At 44.8% G+C, this 19,666-nt stretch overlaps 1 protein-coding gene across 3 annotated transcripts in view; it reads left to right on the top strand.

Moving 5' to 3' along the window:
- The first annotated feature begins 219 nt into the window (after positions 1–219).
- The window catches only part of CHD2 (chromodomain helicase DNA binding protein 2), an 83,010-nt gene continuing 63,563 nt past the window's right edge, over positions 220–19,666 (top strand). For 2 of the 3 annotated variants that reach the window (XM_042875633.1, XM_042875634.1), the window contains exons 1-3: positions 14,736–14,808; positions 17,381–17,452; positions 18,151–18,230. The gene's annotated coding sequence lies outside the window, so the exon portion shown is untranslated. Of the gene's footprint in view, positions 443–546; positions 632–2,180; positions 2,384–9,669; positions 9,750–12,432; positions 12,542–14,735; positions 14,809–17,380; positions 17,453–18,150; positions 18,231–19,666 lie in introns of those variants that run through there. The other variant, XM_042875632.1, reaches the window with a different exon arrangement.

The following is a 19,666-nucleotide window of genomic DNA, read 5'->3' on the forward strand; positions in this document are numbered from 1 at the left end:
TCCCTCCTTGTAATCATTAATATCAAGAACTACAAAATGAGGTCAACCTCTATTAAATGCAATGACTTTGCCTGCGGAGTTGGCGATGAAAGCAGCTTCACAATAAAGGTTTCCATTTAGGGGGAAGCTTCTGTTTCAAGAAGTCCCCTAACCCAGTGCAGCAGCTTCATTTTTCATGTGCTGGTTATAACAACACACAGAGACTAGGGCTGAGATTTTAATCAGCAAAAACCCAGGAAAAACAGAAGAGTAAAATCTAAGCATGCAAATTAAGAATACAAGAATACCAAAAGACAAGTTGCTGCAAGTCTGGCAAGCAAAACCTTAATTGGCAGAGATGACTGAGAGCTGCAACCTCGAACCAACTCGGGGTCATCATGAGCAACAGCTGCATGCAGCAAGAGGCAAGCAAGAGCAGCAGGTTTGCCTCATTTACCTGTAGGTAAGTGGGAATTCCCTGCACCTGGTTCCCTATAGGTGCCCCCAGCAAGCAGATACTGTGTGCTGTTTCTTGTGGTGGTAAAATGAAACTCGTTATGGATACAGGAGATCATTTTGAGATGTGAAAGGCTACTGGCTGTGTAGCAGCACTGCTTTCTGCCTGGTAGAGGAGTGTAGTCCTGTCCCATTGGTAAGTCTGCAATCTCTAATGTCTGATTTTCACCCAGCAGTAGCATGCAGTTTAAATGGGGTCGTAGTGTTATTACAGCTATTTGCATGGCTCTTTAGTTTGGCTTTAAGGTAGGCAGGCACAGGGCTGCCTTAAGAAATTGGCCTCTTTATCACTTGAAACTGGAGGTAAAGATGGCCATGATTTTTCAAAGCAGCTGATAAAAGCCTCGTGACTGGGGAAGTGAGATTGTTTTATTCTGAAGGACTCCTGCAGCTGAGGCAGAGCGTTAGTGTGACTTCAGCTCATGGCTACTGTTAACTGCACCATGCACGGGTTGCCATCTCTGAGGCCGTGCTGAAAGCAGATCTACCATGTCTCCTCTTTGCTGCTCAGCTCTCTGCTTTGCATTTCTACCACTGCAGTCTGCTGAAATACCATGCAAATGCTCCCTGCCTTATTAACGCCCCAGCGTGCCGCTGACGCACTGCAGACCAACCTTCCCTGCTTAAAGGGGATTCTCGCCCTTTAAGAAAAAGCCCGCAGTAATTTTCCATTGCCCTGCTCTCTCTTGCCTACGTGGCAAGAATTGTTTGCGGAGGCCGGAGCGCAGCAAGCGCCGATCCTGCTGCGTTGCCTGGGCACCCGCCTCCCTGGGTGGAATTGGGATTCTGTCCTCGTGCTGTGGGTGGGTGACAAATACTGCCCTTCCAAAGCAGCCTGGGGTTGGAAACACCAAGAGCCTCCCCAGATTGTGATAATAATAGATTGGGAGTTATCGCCTGCGATGATTTCTCTGCCTTCACGCAAGGAATTGCCTTATTAAAATGAGGTCTTATTTGCCGCTGCAATAGTTGCTTCTGCAAAGCAGCGTGTCACGTCACAGAAATCATACCAGCAAAATCTCTTACATCCCCCTGCGTCTGTTCTCATTTAATAAACGAGATGGATATTAGCTGCTCTGCAGCTTGCTGAACAGATTTGTTGGGCAGCCCCTGGGGTGCCAGTGGGCGAGTCCCTGCCGCAGTCTGTGGAGGGCTGTGGGAAATGCTTGAAATACTTGCAGCACTGCTGACAAGTTGTGTAGCAGCAGGGAGGACTGCCTCTACGTGCTTTATCTGCCTGCTGATGCCAGGAGAGTGCAACAGGCATTGCCGTGGTGGCTCAGGGATCATTTATTTGTGCGAGGCTGGATCTTTCCACACACATAGCACAGCTTCTGTGTGCTTCTGTTAGCTGCCTGTATTGTTAAGGATTTTCCCTACATCAGTGAGGTGTACCTCCTGTGTTGGGAATGACCAAGTGCGCAGATGCTCAGGGCTGAGCTTCTACATCCCAGGGTCACACTTCCCCTCATGAGTAACTTTGAGGTTAGAAACAGCAGCTTACCCACCTGTGTGCTGCCCGGCTCCCTCTGCTCAGTTATTTTTTTTGACGTGTCTCATCTGTCCCTGGATTGTGAAAAACTTCAGCTGCTGCCTCTGAGCAATCTTACTCAACCTTGGTATGAGTTTGGCCTTTGAAAAGTAATCATTAGTAATGGCTGTTTTCCTTTTCACTGTATTTTCAGGCATGGAAAGCAGGAGGTCTGGGCTCAAGAATTTTCCAGCTAACCCAGCAGCAAAGGGGGCCCCTTACTAACACTGGTTTGGCCCCTTGTGCATCAGCTCCAATGTGCTGCCAGTGCTGGACATTGCTTGGCACAGTGCAGTGCAGAGGATCTGGTCCGCCAGGAGCAGGACTCGCCTCTTGTTGGAGCAGTCAGGAATGTGGGTGAGTCACTGCTTTGTCTGAGGAATGCGACCTTAGATCTTGGTTTCTTAAAACTTTGTTTGCTTTCAGAACTGCAGTGGTTTTGAAGGCAGCACACGCTCCTGGGTCTCCTTTGCCTCTCAGTCTTAACATCAGCTTTTGTATTTTTCATTTCTCTATCTTGTAGAAACATGCAGGAGGGAATACGCATTTTTGCATGCACTTGTAAGTCCGTAGGATCCCATAGAATTATCTAGGTCAGAGCATGCAAAACGAGCTGGCATTGCCTTCTTCTCTGAAGCACTGCCTTGATACTGTGGTCCTGCCAACTTCTGTCCCCAGTGGTCAGGGCTCCTGTTCTGTACAACCACTGCAGCAGGAACTGCTCAGGGTTCTTCCACAGCATTGTGACTAATGAAAACCGTCTCAGTTTCCACATGACACTAGAATGGTCTTTGAGGCTGATTTGTTTAAGGAGGGTGAGAAAAGCAGAGGAGAGAACGGGCAGGGAAAACAACAGAACACAGCACAGTCTTCCAACTTTGTAGCTTTCAACTGTTTAATTAAGCTTAGGGACCTGTGGCCATTTTGCGAATGGTTCATCTGATTTCAAAGGGTTTGGATACCTCAGGAGCTATTGCTACCTTTGAAAATAAGGCTTTTCATGTGGATGCTTCAGCAGGAGCTTAGGTTCTTCCTATTATGTTTGCAAAATGGAAAAAGATGATGCTAAAATATTGCTCAAATATTCCTCATACTGTTTTCCTTCACGAGTATTTGATATCTAAGCCTGACCATATTTATGTAATAGATATTTTCATTATCTATGTATTGCTGTTTTGCTTTTTACAATTTATGATTTAATTCTACCAGTTATTCCCAAGTACTCTATATTTATTCAGTAGCGAGCATGGACTGCTGTGACCACATAATTATATCAAAATGAATTCGGGTTCCTTTTCTTGCAAAACATTCTAGGGCTGCAGATAGAGACTGAATGTATGATAAGCTCTGAGCATTGAGATCACAAGAAAAGCTATCTACAAAATCCTACAGATTAAGGTCATGCACGAGTTACTAATTCTCCCTCCAGTGAGGTTTGATTGCAAGACATAGTCAGCTCCCACTGACTTCTTAAAATGAGATGGCTTGAAAAATTGACCAGATTCTGTCAAATCTGCTGCTAGAAGAGCTGGAGGTTTTCGAAGAAATAGGAAACTGTCAGGAAAGAAAGAAGCAGGGACCAAGAGAGGGTCAAAATCCGTGCTGGCTAGCAGCTTGAGAGTGAAGGAAATCACTAAGACTCCTCCTTTTTCTTTTTTCCCCTCTTGGAACTTGATCTGCTGTGGAATTATGGTGCTCACAGCAGTGTTTTTGGGGCTGGGACTGAGGCTCCATTGTGCCAGAATACGCATCTTTCCAAGTAAGAGATACGAGAGCAGAGAAAATATGGAGAACAGAATAGGGGGGTAATAGGGAAAGCACCTTGATCCTACAGAAAATTCAGTCACTGTCTTCTCCCGTGGAGGCAGAGATGCAACAGCCCACAACTGTATGGGGAAGGACAACATCAGCATGTGCTTTTCTACCTCAATTTGCTGTTATCTACATTTGGTCAACGCGTTTCCCTGTGATCTGTGCAGCAGAGGGTAGCACTGGGCTCATCAACTTAGAGAAAGTATTTTTATTTGTTGCATCTAAGTACTTTGAAAGGTGCCAAACTGGATATCCCTCTAGCTTGTAGATTTTTGCTTGGTGTTGACTTGCAATGCATCATGTGGCTTTGTGCTTGCTTACCTTCTGTTACACCCTGAAGCAACATGCCACAAAGCCCTGGTTTGCTGGAAGTTAAAATTGGATTACTCTCCATGGGCCAGCCAAACGAGTGAGGTGTATCTTTACAGGGAGAAAGCACTGTGTTTTTAATGGTTAAATATCAGTCAGCTGCACACACATTCCTCTTGAAATAACCCGTGGCCGTAACAGTCTCATCCTGCTGGAGCTGTTATTAGTCTCCCCCTTTCTTCACGATGCCTGTAACTAGGGCACGCTGCTGCCTGGCTGCACATCCCAAGGGAGCCTGGTGGTGTTTGTACAAATGTGATTGGGCTGCAAAAGGGGTGGAGAAATGCAGTTCTCTGTGCAGGATATATTTAGTGAATGCAGCTGTGGGAGGCAACAGGAACAAGAGAGCTCTTGTACTGCCAAGGCTCAGAGCTTGCAAGCCTAAATCTGCTGTTTGCTTTGCAGTACATTTCTTCCCTTCTACAGTGTTTATTTGAATGTAGATTTGCACTTCAGTGTAGCCAGAGCTGCTCTTGGAGCTTAGAAATGAGATGTCACAGTGCCAACCCTGTTAGCTCCTTCTGCACACTCTGAACTTTTTCCTGGGTAAGGAGGGAGATTTGACCTCGTTTTCTCCGTTGGAGAGACTAGTGTTGTAGGAATAGGTGTGTTGTAGGAATAGGTGTGTCATATGCTGTGGCTCCTGCCTGGAGTTGAAGCAGCCTTGCAGCACCAGGATGGCTTCTCCCCAGCAGCGAGTGGGGAGCTTAGTGCATGTGCTGCCATGTAAACACTCCTGGCTTCCCTGACAGTCTGATCCAATATTCTCTTCTACGTCATGGAATACGGAGAGCACAAAAATAGGTCTGCTGACCTGCCAAGTCAAGTGGGAGCCTGTTGCCCTTAGGTGCCCAGGCATGGCGCTGGAGGAAAGGGCTGGGAACTGAACCTTGTTTGTCTGCTTTGTTCGAATGCAGTTGGGGATAAAAAAATATTTAATAAAGATTAGCGAACGGAGGACTGTGTCTGGGCACAGGGGATTATTTAGACACATATGTTTAGAGGGAGATGGGTTCTATCACTGCTCTCCCATGCAGAGGTGTTGTTCTGCCTGGAGAGTTCGCGTAGGAAATGCAGCACTTCCCCATAGGATGGCACGGATCTGGAAACGCTTAGAGCTTCATTAGAACTGGCGCGCTTTAGTTCTGGATGCGGCCGTTTGGTCCCTGCAGCGCTTTCAGCTCCTCACCTCCCCGAGCCCGTGCCTGAAGCTCGAGTTTCCCCGCAGCGAAGCGGTTAACTCTCTGACTAATTGGCTCCGAGAGCTCCAACCCTTCGCAGCAGATGACTGCGGGCGGGGGAGCTGCTCCCTTCCCCCATCGCAGGAGCAACCGCTGCGCCGAGAAACCCAACACCGCGCGGCCCCGGCCCGCTGTGCCCCACGGCGGGGCGTCGTCCCGCAGCAGTCGGGGGTGGAGCGGCTGCGCGGGTCAGGCTGAGGCTGTGCAGAAGGTTCTGCCCGCACCGCCCCTCTAGGGCTGAGAGCAGGGAGAGAAGAATAATAGCGAACACAAAAGAAAGTGGTGTTCGCGGCCTCCTGCGGGACGCCCTGCGCCTTTCCAGGCGGCGGTGGGTCGAGCCGCCGCCATTTTGTGGAGCGGGGCGGGAGGAGCCATGTTGTGGAGCCGGAGCTGCTCCGCCTGGAAACGAGACAACCGCCCTTCTGTCGCCCTCCTTTAGTGCGGAAGATTCTAGATTCAGACTTAAGATAAAGAAAAGAATAAATTATATACATATAAATTAAAGACAAGAAGGGAAAGCAAGGAAAAAATGTTTTCTCAGGGAATAAGTGAGTGGCGGGAAACAAAAGTCTTCTCCAGAGGCTGCAGAAATGGCGGAGCTGTAAGTGGCTCTCGCTGTGCGGCCGAGGTGCAGGGAGATGAGGTGTTTCAGCAGGAGGAAAAAGGTGTTTTTGTGCAGTATTTGGCTCCAGTAGGAGAAGATGGCTGTACACAAAACAGCGGTGCTTTCTGATGTGGCTTCCAGGTGTTGAGACAGATAGCTTTGATTGAAAAATCTCAGGCTGGCAGCAGCTGTCAGAACTGCCTGTTAGATGGGGAGAACGTGGAGGTTTTTGTCAGCATGGCCAGGCCGACTGCCCTCCAGCAGACCATCCTTAGAGCAAAAAGCAGCATTTCTGCATGGACCTCTGGTGTCTGAGTTTACTTTCTTTGCTCCTAGATCTCTCCCCTTCAGAGCGCGTTATACAGCTGGTTTGTTTAATGAGCCTCTGGGAGAGGGAGCGTTAATGCTGGCATTTGGGAAATACAGGAGAGATTGCTGCATGTGATTTTTGGTTTTGTGTCATTGTTTTCTGGTTTCAGACTCAGGAAAAGCTGCTCATCTATTTTTCATGCTGCTGTATTTTTATCCTGGCTTCCTAATGAGGCAGAGCTTGAGAAACTGTGCTGTTGGAGGCCTTTAGCGTTTGATCCAATGGTGTGTTTCCAGCAAATTTCAGTGAAGTTTGTGGGAAGCTCTGGGTTACAGAGGCAAATCAGTGCTTCCACTGGAGAACTTCACAGTGCATGTAAGGGCTCATTACTCTGCTGTCCTTGCTGCCCAGACCATCAGCGTCTTCTGGTCAGCGATGCTTGGCACAGAAATACTCCAGCCCATGCTGTGTGGCACCCAGCCCTGCTCAGGACAGGGGGCAATGAGCTGAGATTGTTGGGGAGAGGAAAGAACCTGTACACAGCACTGGGATTTCAGAGAGTTTTACTCATAAATGAAGCCAAGAGACAGCTTCATCCATGTTAACTGCAGTTCAGTTTTGCAAGGTGCCCAATTCCCTGTCTCTGCCTCTAAAGGAATGTTTCCTTTCAAATTTGTCTCCAACTATGAACTGCCTGAGGCAGTGATTCCTTTATCACAGAAAAAGAATGGAAAGAAGCCGTTTTGCAACCTCAGGATCATTATTTTCTTGATTGCCCATCTGTATTCTACTTGGGGTACCTTAAATCCATAGGTCAGTGTGTCCTGAAAGCAGCATGCATCGATTGCCAGCAGCATGTGCAGCATAGAGATCTGGTACAAAGTTGATGTACGTCTTTAGTTTGTTTTTTAAGACTGCATTATTATCATAAAGAATATAGTAATTGTGATTTATAAAAATTACTTTCCCAGCATATACTAGTACACTTTTCTGAACCTCTCAGTTAGGTTCTATTTTCTCCTAAGCTTAATTCTGTTTTAGCATCACTTGAGTAGACTTTCTGCATTTAAATAATTGATCTTCAGCTTCATTTTTTGTTCCAGTTTTGGTCATTTTTGAATGTGTATGTGCATATAAAGACAATCCTTTATTAATCTTTTAAACGTGAGGTTTTGTTCATGCAGTAAAAGCTCTCTCCAAATACTTATTATCAGTACTTGATTTTCTAGCCAGCAGCGCAATGTTTTAATAATTGGGATTAAAAAAAATAAAGTCCGTTATTAAAATCCCAGTGTTTCAATTTTGCTCGTTATGATTCTGAATTATTCAAGCATTTCACTTAATTTCCTGCATATACACACTTGTATTCCCCATACGTTTCCCTCCACAAAGTGTTCTGGAATCTTTTTTGTCTTGTGTACGTTTGCTCTTACTCAAAATTCTTGCAGTTCATTTCAGATCCTTAGGACAACATTCCATTTAGACACACCAAGAAAAAGCTGGAGTGATTCCACTGACCTAAATGTAATTACTCAGAGTGAATTAAAGGCACAGATGTGCAAGTTAAGGCCTATACATCTGGAGTAGCAAGAAGAGATCAAAATCACAGCTTTTGTTAAAATGTTAAATGTTTCTGCATTTTAAAATGAGACAATTTCTAGAGCAAGTTAAATAACTTTTAGTTGCGCCCAGTATTCAGTCTTGAAGAAAATAAGTGATCTTTTTGGGCACGCAGAGCCTGAAGTAGATTTTCCACCGGGCAAAACTGCAGTGAAGTTTGCAGTCCGATAGTGATGGGATGTCTGACCTGAGCTATCTTGTCTTCTGCCCTAATTTTGCAAAAAGCTCCTGGCCTTATGTTGTGGCAGTGCTGTTCTGACAGTGCTTCTTTGGGCTGCATATGTTTTTTTTACCTTTTATACCCTTTTAATATTAAATCTTTGAGTAAATATTAAAAAAAAATTCTTAGTGAATTATTTCATTGAGACAAGATCTTCACCATTGATGACTTGGTTGGAGAGAGAGAGAACATTTGTTTCAGCATGCAAATTTATTGCTTTCAAGTATTAAACCTGCTTATTCTCAATAGATAACATGCTGGACGTGCACAAAACTGCTTGAGTTTCAGGCTGGGTGAGGCCCTGCCAGCAGCCAGCGTGTAGCAAATTGACTGCAGGAAATAGAAAACCTCATGGGTAACATCAGGAGCTGTTTCTGGGAAGGTGACATTCTAATCCAAGCACGTCCCTGATACAGTATCACTACATCAAAAATTGGCTTTCTCTTCGTCTAACTAGTGTTGACAAATATAGAGGAGTTTGTTTTGAGCTATGAGTGTAAGAAGCCTTTCCTTTTATATATACAATGCGTTGTCATGCTGGTTGTCCATAAAATTTAAAAAGTAGGCTTGTATAATTTCGGAGAAAAGCGTGGTTCCTGTTACTGCATGTGGCAATTTGCTGAATAATGCATCGTTTTGTCAACTATTATATAGTAATCAATACATTGCCCTGTGGTGCTACCTGTGCAGAAGAGAAAGGAATGAAGATTGTTATGGAAACAGGCTGTTACTATGTTGTTTGACTTGCTTGGAACAAGAATCTCATTCTGTATTGTATTTTTCGAGGCCTGGGTTGTTTTTCTTTCTTTATTCTAGAGTAGCTGTAATTCGTCTTGCTCTCTCCGAGTGAAATTCATCATGTTTGTAAGGGCAGCACAGAGCCCTCGTGGCCCTGGAACTCCAGAGATTTTTCAAGAAGAAACACCTTTTGTTATGTTTGTCATCAAAGCTTTCATAAGTCTCCCTTGACGAAAATAAAAATTGAGATTTAATAAAAAATAAGAATTAAATCTTACAGAGGTTTTTTCCCTTGATTTTTTTTTAATCTGTAAACACAAGTTTGTGCTGTTTTCCCTATTCTCACACTATTTCTTAAACGCTGAAGCAATCAAACGTTACTGACTCGCATTTGAAGAAAACAAATTGGAAGGATGAATAGATGAATGATTTCAGGAAGTAAAATTTAAATCTGTACAGGGCACAAGTCATGGTAGGATGTCAAATTATTGGAGTTTGAAAAATACTACATTAACTTTCTAGAACTTATAATTTTGTTTTTTTCAGTTGTATTTGAAATCCAAATATTCTGAATGTTTTGTTTAAAAACTATAAAATATTGATTTTAACTCTTTACATCTCAGCTGTGTGTTACCTTGGAACACAGGAGTATGGTGTCTTTATTTTGAAACGTGAAGCTGGGCACAGCTCTCCTAACCTTGCCAATGCTTTCTTTTTTTGTTTTTTCAGACTCAAGATGAAATGATGACCATTCCCCATCACAGCAGAACACTTCTATGACTTTGCAGACTGTATTTACAACCAGAATGGTAAGAATACTGATTGCAGTTCTTCATTTTAAACCCTACAGATTTGTCTGACCTTTGCATGACTACCAAGTCTTTTAAGTTTCCAAAGCAGTGAAGAGCATCAGTACAGAGAAGTTAAAGCATGTAACTCAAGTGATACAGCCTGACTTCACATCCTGTAGCTGTTGGTGTTAAAGTTCCTGGGAATGTCCACGTTAATCTCGTTTGCTTTCAGAAGTGATGTCAGTTATAAGCAGAGTTGCATCATTCTTCTTCATGTCGAGATACTTGTTAGCACTTGTACAGATTCAGGTGTTGAAGTAGGTACGTGGAAGGAGTTGATCAGTATTTTTTTCTACAATGTCCCACTCCTTTCATAAAAGTTTGCCAAGCCAAGAAGAATAGTTTAATAGTTACCTAAGAATCAAACTTGAGAAACCAGGGCATTCCATACAAGTAGCTGTGGTAATAAGCTCCAGTAGCTAAATATATAAAAACTTCAAATTTCAGAGCTCCTTGAAGAAAAGAGCTCTAGATTTCTCCAGAAGAACAAGTGTGTATTCCTTGGTCAAGTCAACATAAAGTGCAGTAAGCACCAGGCAGTAGTTACCTTTTTTCTGTTTGCGTTATTGTGTGTGGGAATTCACACCAAATGAAATGAGCTGGGCAGGTTTTTGGGTGGTCTTAGATCTAAAATCTGAGCTCAGACCACAACTTCATGTGTACAGAAACAGTATCAATTCTTTGCATTCTGACCAACAAGTCAAAAAAATTGCTTAGGATAGGAGACTAAATGCCACAAAAGGTATTAGTTCAATTTATCATTTTCCTATGATATTATTTGCGTATTGATAAATTGTTTTTCTTTGAAAACATAAAAAGAGCTGAATTGTGGTTAAAAGAGTTTAATTTTGAATAAGCTGCAGAAAGTACTGGAATATGGTGTAGCGGACTGAAAGATTTATTTTCTTTACCATATGCTTGTGACAGCGAAAAAAATTTGTTTCAAATTATTCTTGGTAATAAAACTTTCTCTTGCTGCTCAAAAGGTTCATCGTTCTAAATGGGAGCACCATAAAAGTGCTAGCAAAAGTGCCATATTAACAGAATTGTCGTTTTCAGCATTAAGTCATAGCAGCAAAAAGGGCATATGCAAAATTTCTCCATGTAGATGTGTTTGCAGTTGTTCCTTACGTGATGGAACAAAGGTCTGAGCTTGAATTCCAGTTCCAGACCCAGAGTAGAATGAACAGCATGAACTGACTGCTAGAACTGTTGGTGCTATCACTGCTTGCTGTGTGAAAGTAGCAAAAAACTTTAGCTAGGATCAATATACCATAATAATCTTTGCAGCCACAGAGGGAAGTTGGTTCTGTGCTTAGAAGAACTTTGTCTCTATTTACCTTTCTGTTTATTGACATTATTCTGTGTCAAAGTTTAGTCAAATCAATATCAGTCATTGTGAAAAGTCCACAAATGAGAGCAGTGCAGCTGCAGCTCTGTTCACTCAGCCTTGGTGCACGCTGCTCCAAAATTGTAGGTTTTCAGAAGTGTGATCAAAGGTAATTTTTATCTGCCTGGGTGTTACTGTGTTTTTAATGGTGAATTAATAAGAAGGAAACACAAGAGAAAACACTGTTTATTTTATTAACACATTATATACAGGAATGGAATGTAGGAGTAGACTTAGTTTAGGATGAAGTGACAATTTCTGTGAACTCACTGGAGGAATTTAAATGCCTACCACAAAATCGCTTATGTTTTTGAAGGGCTTCTGTTATCCTGTTTGATAATGACCTTCATGGAAGCTGGGGAGGAAGGTTGAAAGCTCATAGAATAAAATTGGGTGCCTAAATTGGGAGTTGTAGCCACAGATGCAGTCTCAGAAAGCATTTCCCAAATTAGTAATGGAAACCCTAAGTTGCCTCATTATTCTCTGACAAGTGGTTCATAAAACATGGGTGAAGTATTTGGTTTAATGATACAGGAAGCCAGAAAAAGAAAGTGCTGTCTAGAATAGAATACAGTGTATAGAGGAAATTGCAGTTGATCAGAAATAAGAAATTTAGAAACCATAGAGGTGGTAGGAACAAGAATTTCGTGTTTATGCGGAGCTGACCATGGGAGATGAAAGTGTGAGAAAGGAAACTAGCACTGTTCTTCTGTTTTAGTAGGAAAACAGAATGCAAATGGTCTGTCATTGATATATGAACACGAAATTTGTCTGATGAGTGTAGTGACTGGTTGGAGTGACTGCATTTACATTCCCTTACATACAGCTCACTGGAAGCCAAGAAAGAGGAGGAGAAATGGATCCTTCTGTCAGTCTTTTTGGAGCTGCTTTTGCCTTGGTGGCCAGGAAGCAAACGAGCAGCACTGACTCTATTTAATTAGGATATTAGACTTCCAGTAACTTTCTGGTTATACTTAAACGCAGTAGAGTAATCGACTGTTAAAAACATACATCTGTAGAAGGTACAGGAATAAATATGTTTTTAAAGATGAATAATCTATTACATTAGGTAGTCCTGGGGTGTTGGAGAAAATCAGATAAGCGTGCAGGTCAGGTCTTGTTCAGTTATAACCTTAAACCATTCTGGCTAGAACCACACTATTCTTACGAAGTGCAGTTATGTCTTAAACACTTGATCTTTTCCATTTCGTGTGGCTGTCACGAGTGATCGTACTTCATATGCTTTTCTAGGAATGTGTTCTGGGAAGAAACAGCAGAAAGGCTAGGAGTCGTATATTGAACTTCATGTCTTCATCCTTGCTGTGAAGACAGGCCTTCCACACTGAGTGACGATGCCTGTGTAAGTAGCAGTGCTTTTGCTGTACTGTACTTCTGTCTGATTTGTGCCTCATTGTGGTTGCCTTTCCCTTCTCTTCGTTGTTGGTATTCTTCCAAGGAGCACAGGCAGCACCTGGGTTCTGTGCATGCCAGCACCTTTGCATGCAGTTATGCATGCACAGTTCCACTGAGAGCAAGAGGATTAGCTTTTGCTTTGCAAGAATCTGAATGGAAATGAAGCTGCAGAACAGGTTCCCTGTACCCCATATTTTCAACAAACCAGATCTCCGATTCTGCTTGTGGAGAAAAATCAAAAGGCCTTTTGTGCTCTGCCAGTGAGAATCCAATATCTGCGTGTTTGCCCCACCAGTACTTCCTTGGCTGGAGGCTCCCTTTATCACCATGTGGGCCACCAGCACTGCTTTTAGGAGACTGCTAATGCTGTATCACCACAGTCTGTAAGGCAGCAGATTTGTGCAGTCCTGCCATACAAACTGTCTCCACCTACCCTACGCAGAGAGGTCTGCGTTTCTCTGTATTTTGCAAAGAAATGCATCTCCCAGCTCAGAATCATTATCCTTGGGGACATTAGTGAATGATTCTTTCCAGCTGACCAGATACTGGCTTTTCCAGGGCTGCAATTCAGGAGACTGCTGCTGCAGTCCAATTGCATGATTTCCAGTGCCGGACTAGCTCTCTATAGGCCTTTCCCAAACATTTCAGGTATTGCTGACTTAATTGCTGCCACACCTACTCGCATTACTGTTTAAAAATAGGGGAAGAACGGGCCATCTTTTTGCTTTTAACAGAGTAAGCTGCACAAACAGAAGGAGAAAGGCATGCTAATCGCTCACTGTGATCGCTGAAGCATGTAAATATTAATTATGTCATTGTCACGTTAGCTGGGTGCAGAGCAGTATCCTCACTGACTGGCTGCAGGCTGACATCTCAGATGCTGGCCAGCACATGGGGATGCTCCCATCCTCTTGGTATCTGGTTTCCATGGCAGTAGTCAAAATAGGAGACAGCATCCCGGTGAGGTTGCCATATGAGCCAGTTTCTATGGTGTTGGCTAAAAAAAGCAGGGTGCTGTGTTGTGTTTGGGCGCTTGTGGTGTTTTTGAGAGGCTCTAATGCAGACAGTGATGCTGCAGGCAGGCAGGTGAGAGGTTCCTGCAGCTCTCTGCGTGGATGGGCATGTGGAGCAGGTGGAGGCCTCAGAGAAGGCACTAGGGTGAAGGGAGAAACATCTCTGCGGTATGTGGTGAGGTGGGCCCTGTCCGGACACGGCTGCTGGAAGGGCCCAAGCGAGATGTCCTGCCTCAAGGACGAATGAGAGCTGAGGCACTTTGTGAGCGCCTGAGGGTTGTCGAAGCCCCGTCTGGGAAGGAGGCGGCGCTCAGCTCGAGCGGGGCCGAGGCTGGGTGGAGCCGGGGATGCCCCGGCCAGGTGGGGTTGGGGCCGCCGGCAGGGTGGGCGCTCACGGCCGGCTCCCGCCGCCTCCTTCCCCCTGAGGGGAGGCCAGGGCGGACGGGACGCGAGCCCGCGGCGGGCGGGGCGGGCGCGAGGAGGCGGGCGGGAGCCAATGGGCGGCGGCCGGCGGCCTTGAGGCGGGGAGCTGCGGTGCGCGCGGCCAACGGGAGACGGCGGCTGGGGTGCGCGCGAGCCCGGAGCGGGGAGGTCGAAGGAGGGCGCGGCGCGGCCAATAGGAGCGGTGCGCGCCCTCGGTCCCGGCGGGGAGGGCGCGGCGCGGCCAATGGAGAGCGGCGTGCCGCGCACGCGTAGTCGGAGGCGGCGGCGGGGGGGGGCGCCGCGCGCCGTAGGTTGGGGGCAGGGGCGGCCCCGCCCCTTCCTCGCCGCAGTGAGTAGCGAGCGGGCGGCCATGTTGTGCGGGGGGGGAGGGGAGGAAGGAGTTGAGAGGAGACGGGAGAGACTCCCTCACACACACGGCACAAGATGGCCGGGGAAGCAGCCGCCGCCGCCGCCCGGCTCCTGGGCGCTTTCCCCGCCGCTCGGAACGGGGGGGTCCGACGGGCGCTCCGGGTGCCGGGCTCGGCGGCCAAGTCGGGCCCGGTGCTGCGGGGTCTCCGGGGGCGACGGAGTGCGGCCGGGGGAGCCGCCGAAGGGCTGCGACGGGCGAAGGGCAATGGCGCCGGGCTGCCGAGCCCTGCCCGAACCTCGCCCTCGGCGGGCGGGCGCGGAGCCGTCCCCCGGGCGCCGGCGGGGCGAGGAGGGCGGCGGTGCCCCGTGCTCGGGGCCCTCGTCGGCCGGCAGCGGGCTGCAGTCGCCGGTAAGTGCCCGAGCCGCCCTGCTCCTCATTGTCCTTTGTCCTTGGGAGGAAAAACAAAACGTCCTTGGAGCCGGGAGGGGGAGGGGGCCGCCGTCGCTCCCGCCGTCCCGTCCTCCCCCCCCACCCCCGCCCCTCTCCCCGAGGGCGGCCCAGGGGACCCCGGCTTTTCTCCCCGAGCCCCTCCGGGCCGAGAGGGGACCTTGGGGCCGGGGTGCCGCGGAGGGAGCCCCGCTACGACGCGTCCTCCCCGCCGCCTCTCGGGCTGCGGAGCGCTCCCCGCCCCCCGCGTGCGGGGCGGCCCCGGGCCGGGGAGCCGTGGATAGGGGCGACAGCGGGCGGCGGCCCCGGTGCTGCGGCAGGCGGACGAGGGACTGCGGGGCCGCACCGCTCCGTGCAGCGCCGAGCCGCCCTACGACTCCGCTGCAGCGGCGAGAACTCGGGGGGTGCGGACCGTGGCACGGCAGTGGTTATGTGCTTAGCCCCGAAGCTCCCGTCTGTTTAAAGAGCGTTTGTTGCCCGTCGCTGCTCGGATGGGGGGTATGTTTTCGTAGTTGATAAGAACAAAGACGCCATGTCCTTTTCTCTTAAAAATAAAACTTAGTGGGTTTTTTTGGTGGGGTGTTGGCTTTTAACTCTTTCTAAACCAGCAAGTAAAAAAAACAGACTGCGGATGAGACAGCTCGGTACTTTATTGAGACAATGGATAGGAATATACCGCACTTGGAAAACAGTTGTTCAGGTGCTGAACTTTAAAGAAAACTCCAACAATTACGGATGATACAATTTTGCTATTTAAATGGCAATATGAAAACTTCGAAACATGAGGAAAACAAAGATCGGTGGTGCCAAGTCTGTAGTTTGAAGTTGGCAGAATACTACAGTTGTGATTTAGGTGATGGCAGGAGGAGAGAAGGTACTTATTTAAATAGGAATTACGCGATACAGAGGCGAATGGGTTCCCGTGTGACAGTAGAAGCTTTTAAAAAGCATTTATTGGGTGACAGTTTTGTTCCTAGTGTTCAGTCCGTGCATTTTTCAGGGAGCTTGCAGTCGTTTCAGTTTATATAGCGTTTCTATCGTTGTTTTGCTTGTTAATAATTTAGAAGTTGTCCGACAGCTATTGCAAGACTTTTGAAAAATGCAATTTTAAATGGAATGTGTGATGTTTGTTTTGTGCTGGCTTACGTTCAGCAATTAACAATTTAGGGGTAAAGCTGTAATTCCAAATGTGTAAGAAGTCACTGCAGTAAAGCAGGAGGTAAATATTAAGAACTTCAGTTTTAATTGGATATTGTGTGTAGCCATATTTATTGCATTCATCTGTTGTACAAGATTATAAAACTCCGTGCAGGTTTTAAATGCTGCAGTTAGAGGTAAACCTACATTTTCATTTTTTTCCTCTGCAAACACGAATCCATCGTGGCAACAATGAAAGTGGCTTTTTTTAGAGATGGAGATAGAAGTTTGAGCAGCCATTGGACTTGTATCACCTTTACGCAGGGTGCTTCATATCTTTGTTTTAGGTTTGGGTTCTGGCTTTGTAATTCCAGCAACAGTTCTGCAGTGTAGACCAGGTTCTGACATGCAGACTTTGCAGAAAAGAAAGTTCTAGCTTTAGGTGGGGGGCTGTAGTTTTTTGCTCTTTTTTAGTACGTGAGGGGACATATTTTCAAATAGCTTTGGTTTGTTTCTTTCAGCTGCTGAAGCCAAAATAGCAGCCGTCACTCACAATGAGTTGCTTGTAATTTTTAACATATTTTGTTTAATATCTGTGCATTTTTGTGTACGTGGGATGTTGGTCTTATAATTTAAATCCTTAACGTAACATGAAAATGATTTTTAATTTACCCACATATGAATGGGATTATTTCAAACTTCTTGCAGAGTATGAAGTAGCGATGGCAAATGTGAGTGCTGCAGGATTAAATGTTGAGGCTTTTCACAAAAAGCGAGGGAAGTTGGCTGAAGGTAACGCAGATATGGGGTTGGGTGTGTGGAGGAGCACGGTTTGGGATCTCATGAAGGTCGGAGAGCTGGAGGCTTTAAATTCTATTCGGAGGGGCACGAAAGAAACCTTATTTGGGGAAATGAGGTAACTCTTGACTTAGCATTCAGAGAGGCCAATGACAGAAACCATTTCAGAACTTGCAGCGATAGCAAGTAATTTTAAATAACGTTGCATAGCCTACTTGTAGGGACTTTAATGTGGGAAGAGTGCAGGGACTGAGAAGCGTTCTGCAATATAGAAATGACTCCTAAGGCAAAGCTAAACTGGTTAAGCATTTGATCTTTTGGTCAAAGGAATAGGAGACAGAAGAGCAGATTACAGCTCTTCATGCAGAAACAGAGATCGTGCATGTTGTGTGTCAGTCACTCTGCATCTCCTGTATTTTTCTTCAGCCAAGTATGTACAGTCACCCGTACTTTTATTTTTAGAGTTGAGTTATAAAGATGCAGTTACTGCTATTGTAAGTTTTTCTTAATTTAATAATCATCAAAAGGTCAATAAATTTCAAGCATCTTGTCCTAATTTTCTAAAGCAAAATGCTGAGTATATTTTTTTTTCTTTCAGGTAGAGTTCCATGAACAATACCTTGTTCCCTGAATGGCTTCCAGAAGAATCATTGGTACCTTATTTTCTTAGGTAAGAGTGGTTATAACTTGTGTTAGTACATATAGTTATTGTTAATTATATGATACTGAGTTTTGCTTTTTTACTATTGTGGGGGAAAAAAAGGCGAAAAATTCAGCTTAAATTGGAAGGAACGCATTTTATAAACGGTCTGGACTTCTTGGATGCCTTCTTTCTGCAGACACGGTTAGACTTCCAGCAATTAATGAAATACATGCCCCCTCTCTTTTCACTTTAGCTTTTCTAAGGTTATTTATGAAAGTGGACTGTATGTGTGTAAATATACACACGTGTTGTATTTGAGGGAGGTGACAGTGTATTTGTGTAGACCCAGATAACTGCATGCGTCCCGTTTCACCTGTGAAAACAGGCAGTCAGCTTCAAAAACTGTATTTTTTGTATTCAGAAAGTTTGTAGCATTAATGCTTGGGCGCATGGTGACATCTGTGTGTGACAGAATAACTTTAGGCTTCAGGTATTTCTGCAGAAGACCGTTCTGCGGCGTCTTGTTCGTTTTTGGAGACCTGAATGGTAATGCTTGGTAAATACAGATATTACCTTGTATTCTAGGTACAATTTTTATCAGTCGTAAGACACCCAACATGTTTTCCATAAGTTTATATTGGTCAAGAACATAAAGTCCATAGGTAAAACCTGTGTGTGCCTTTTTTCTCTGACAGACTTGTTTCTTTTGCTTTGTTTTTCTTTAGTGGCTATTAATGAATACGGAGGATTCAGATGGCTGGTCAAGTAAAAGACCTTGATCAGAATTGAATGCTGTGTGTGCCAGGTATGTTCTACCATTGGCTTTCTGTTTTTAATTCTAGATGTGTTATTTTTTTTAAGCAAAATAAACATGACGTGTTTAAGCTCAGACCTTGTTGAATTTTCTTTCCAATCTCAGTGCATTTGAGAACTGCTGTTATATGCTAAATAATGCTCAGGTCTCTTTACTAATTTTCTGATATTTATGTTATTTGTAAGACATTTTTTAAGAATCTGAAATGAGCAGAACTGTGAAGTAAGCCTGTGCTTATGGGAGTTGCCATTCTTGTCAACGACGACCAGTTTAATCAAACTTTAGAAATAGTTAAACTGAAGGTATTGATTTGTTAAAGGTGATGTTTGTGAGTTTTTACGCACTATTTTTACAGAAGAAACATAGAAATTCTCTTCTCAACATTTTAATTTTTTTTTACTCTTAAGAGCCTAAACCCACATTCAATCTGAACAAAAAAATCTTGCTGTTCTTGCAGTGTCAGTTAACCAGCGTTCCAATGTTTGATTATTATTATTATTTTTTACATTTTGAGGTTCTGTGTTTAGAGACAGAGTAACATGTTACATTTGTGCCATGCTTTTACCACTGTATAATTAAAAGTTGGGAATCTTGTTTGTCTGTCTTAACTGGTTCCTTTTTGCAGCTTACGATGCTAATGTCCTTCAGTGTAAATTCGGGACCTCAGAGCTTAAGGGCGTTTACTTGGAGATGTGTAGCAGAACTCTCAAAAATACTCCTGACAATTTGCTTTTAAATATACACAGAATTTATCCTCGTAAGTTAAGAAGAGCAGTCTTACAGACTTACCTGAGTGCAGTTATTCTCCTTGGCTTGGATGAAGCAACAGCCTGCTCGTATAAGAGGAGTTAAATACCTATTTTCTTTAGGCATTTTAAATCTGTTTGTATTGTAATGAACTTTTAGCAGTAACTCGCTGCAGACAATAGGCAAGATGGAAATCAGTCAGTGACACTGACTGTTTTCAGGTAACAGACATACACCGTACTCCATGGATGTGCTGCAGCAAAGATTAGAAAGGAAATATGTTGTTCAGTGCATTCTGGACCTTCGTTGTGCCTCTGCCTGAGGAGAAGTTTGAGAAGTAGAAATTAGTAGGAATGATCTGATACCTTGAGAAGAGCAGCACAGCATACTTGAAATCCCATGTGAATCTTCAGTTATGAGGGGCCAGAATTGCCAGGCATATTACAGTCTATTATGTAGACTGAGCTGTGATTCACACAAAAGAATATTCGGACCTTGGTGGTAATAATGGAGTTAGTCAAACTCAAGATTTGTGTCCTAATACTATATCTTTAAGCTACTAAAATTACCACTCTTAATGACTTGCTTTTAAAAAGTGCTTAGAGCTGAGTCATCTTGACTGACCTGAGCATTTTAGAATGCATACGAAATTGAGCTCTTTGGTCTTAATTGTTTTATAT

The sequence above is a fragment of the Lagopus leucura genome, unplaced genomic scaffold (assembly GCF_019238085.1).
Source record: "Lagopus leucura isolate 7727_CA_CO unplaced genomic scaffold, USGS_WTPT01 Super-Scaffold_100015, whole genome shotgun sequence".
Lineage (NCBI taxonomy): Eukaryota > Metazoa > Chordata > Aves > Galliformes > Phasianidae > Lagopus > Lagopus leucura.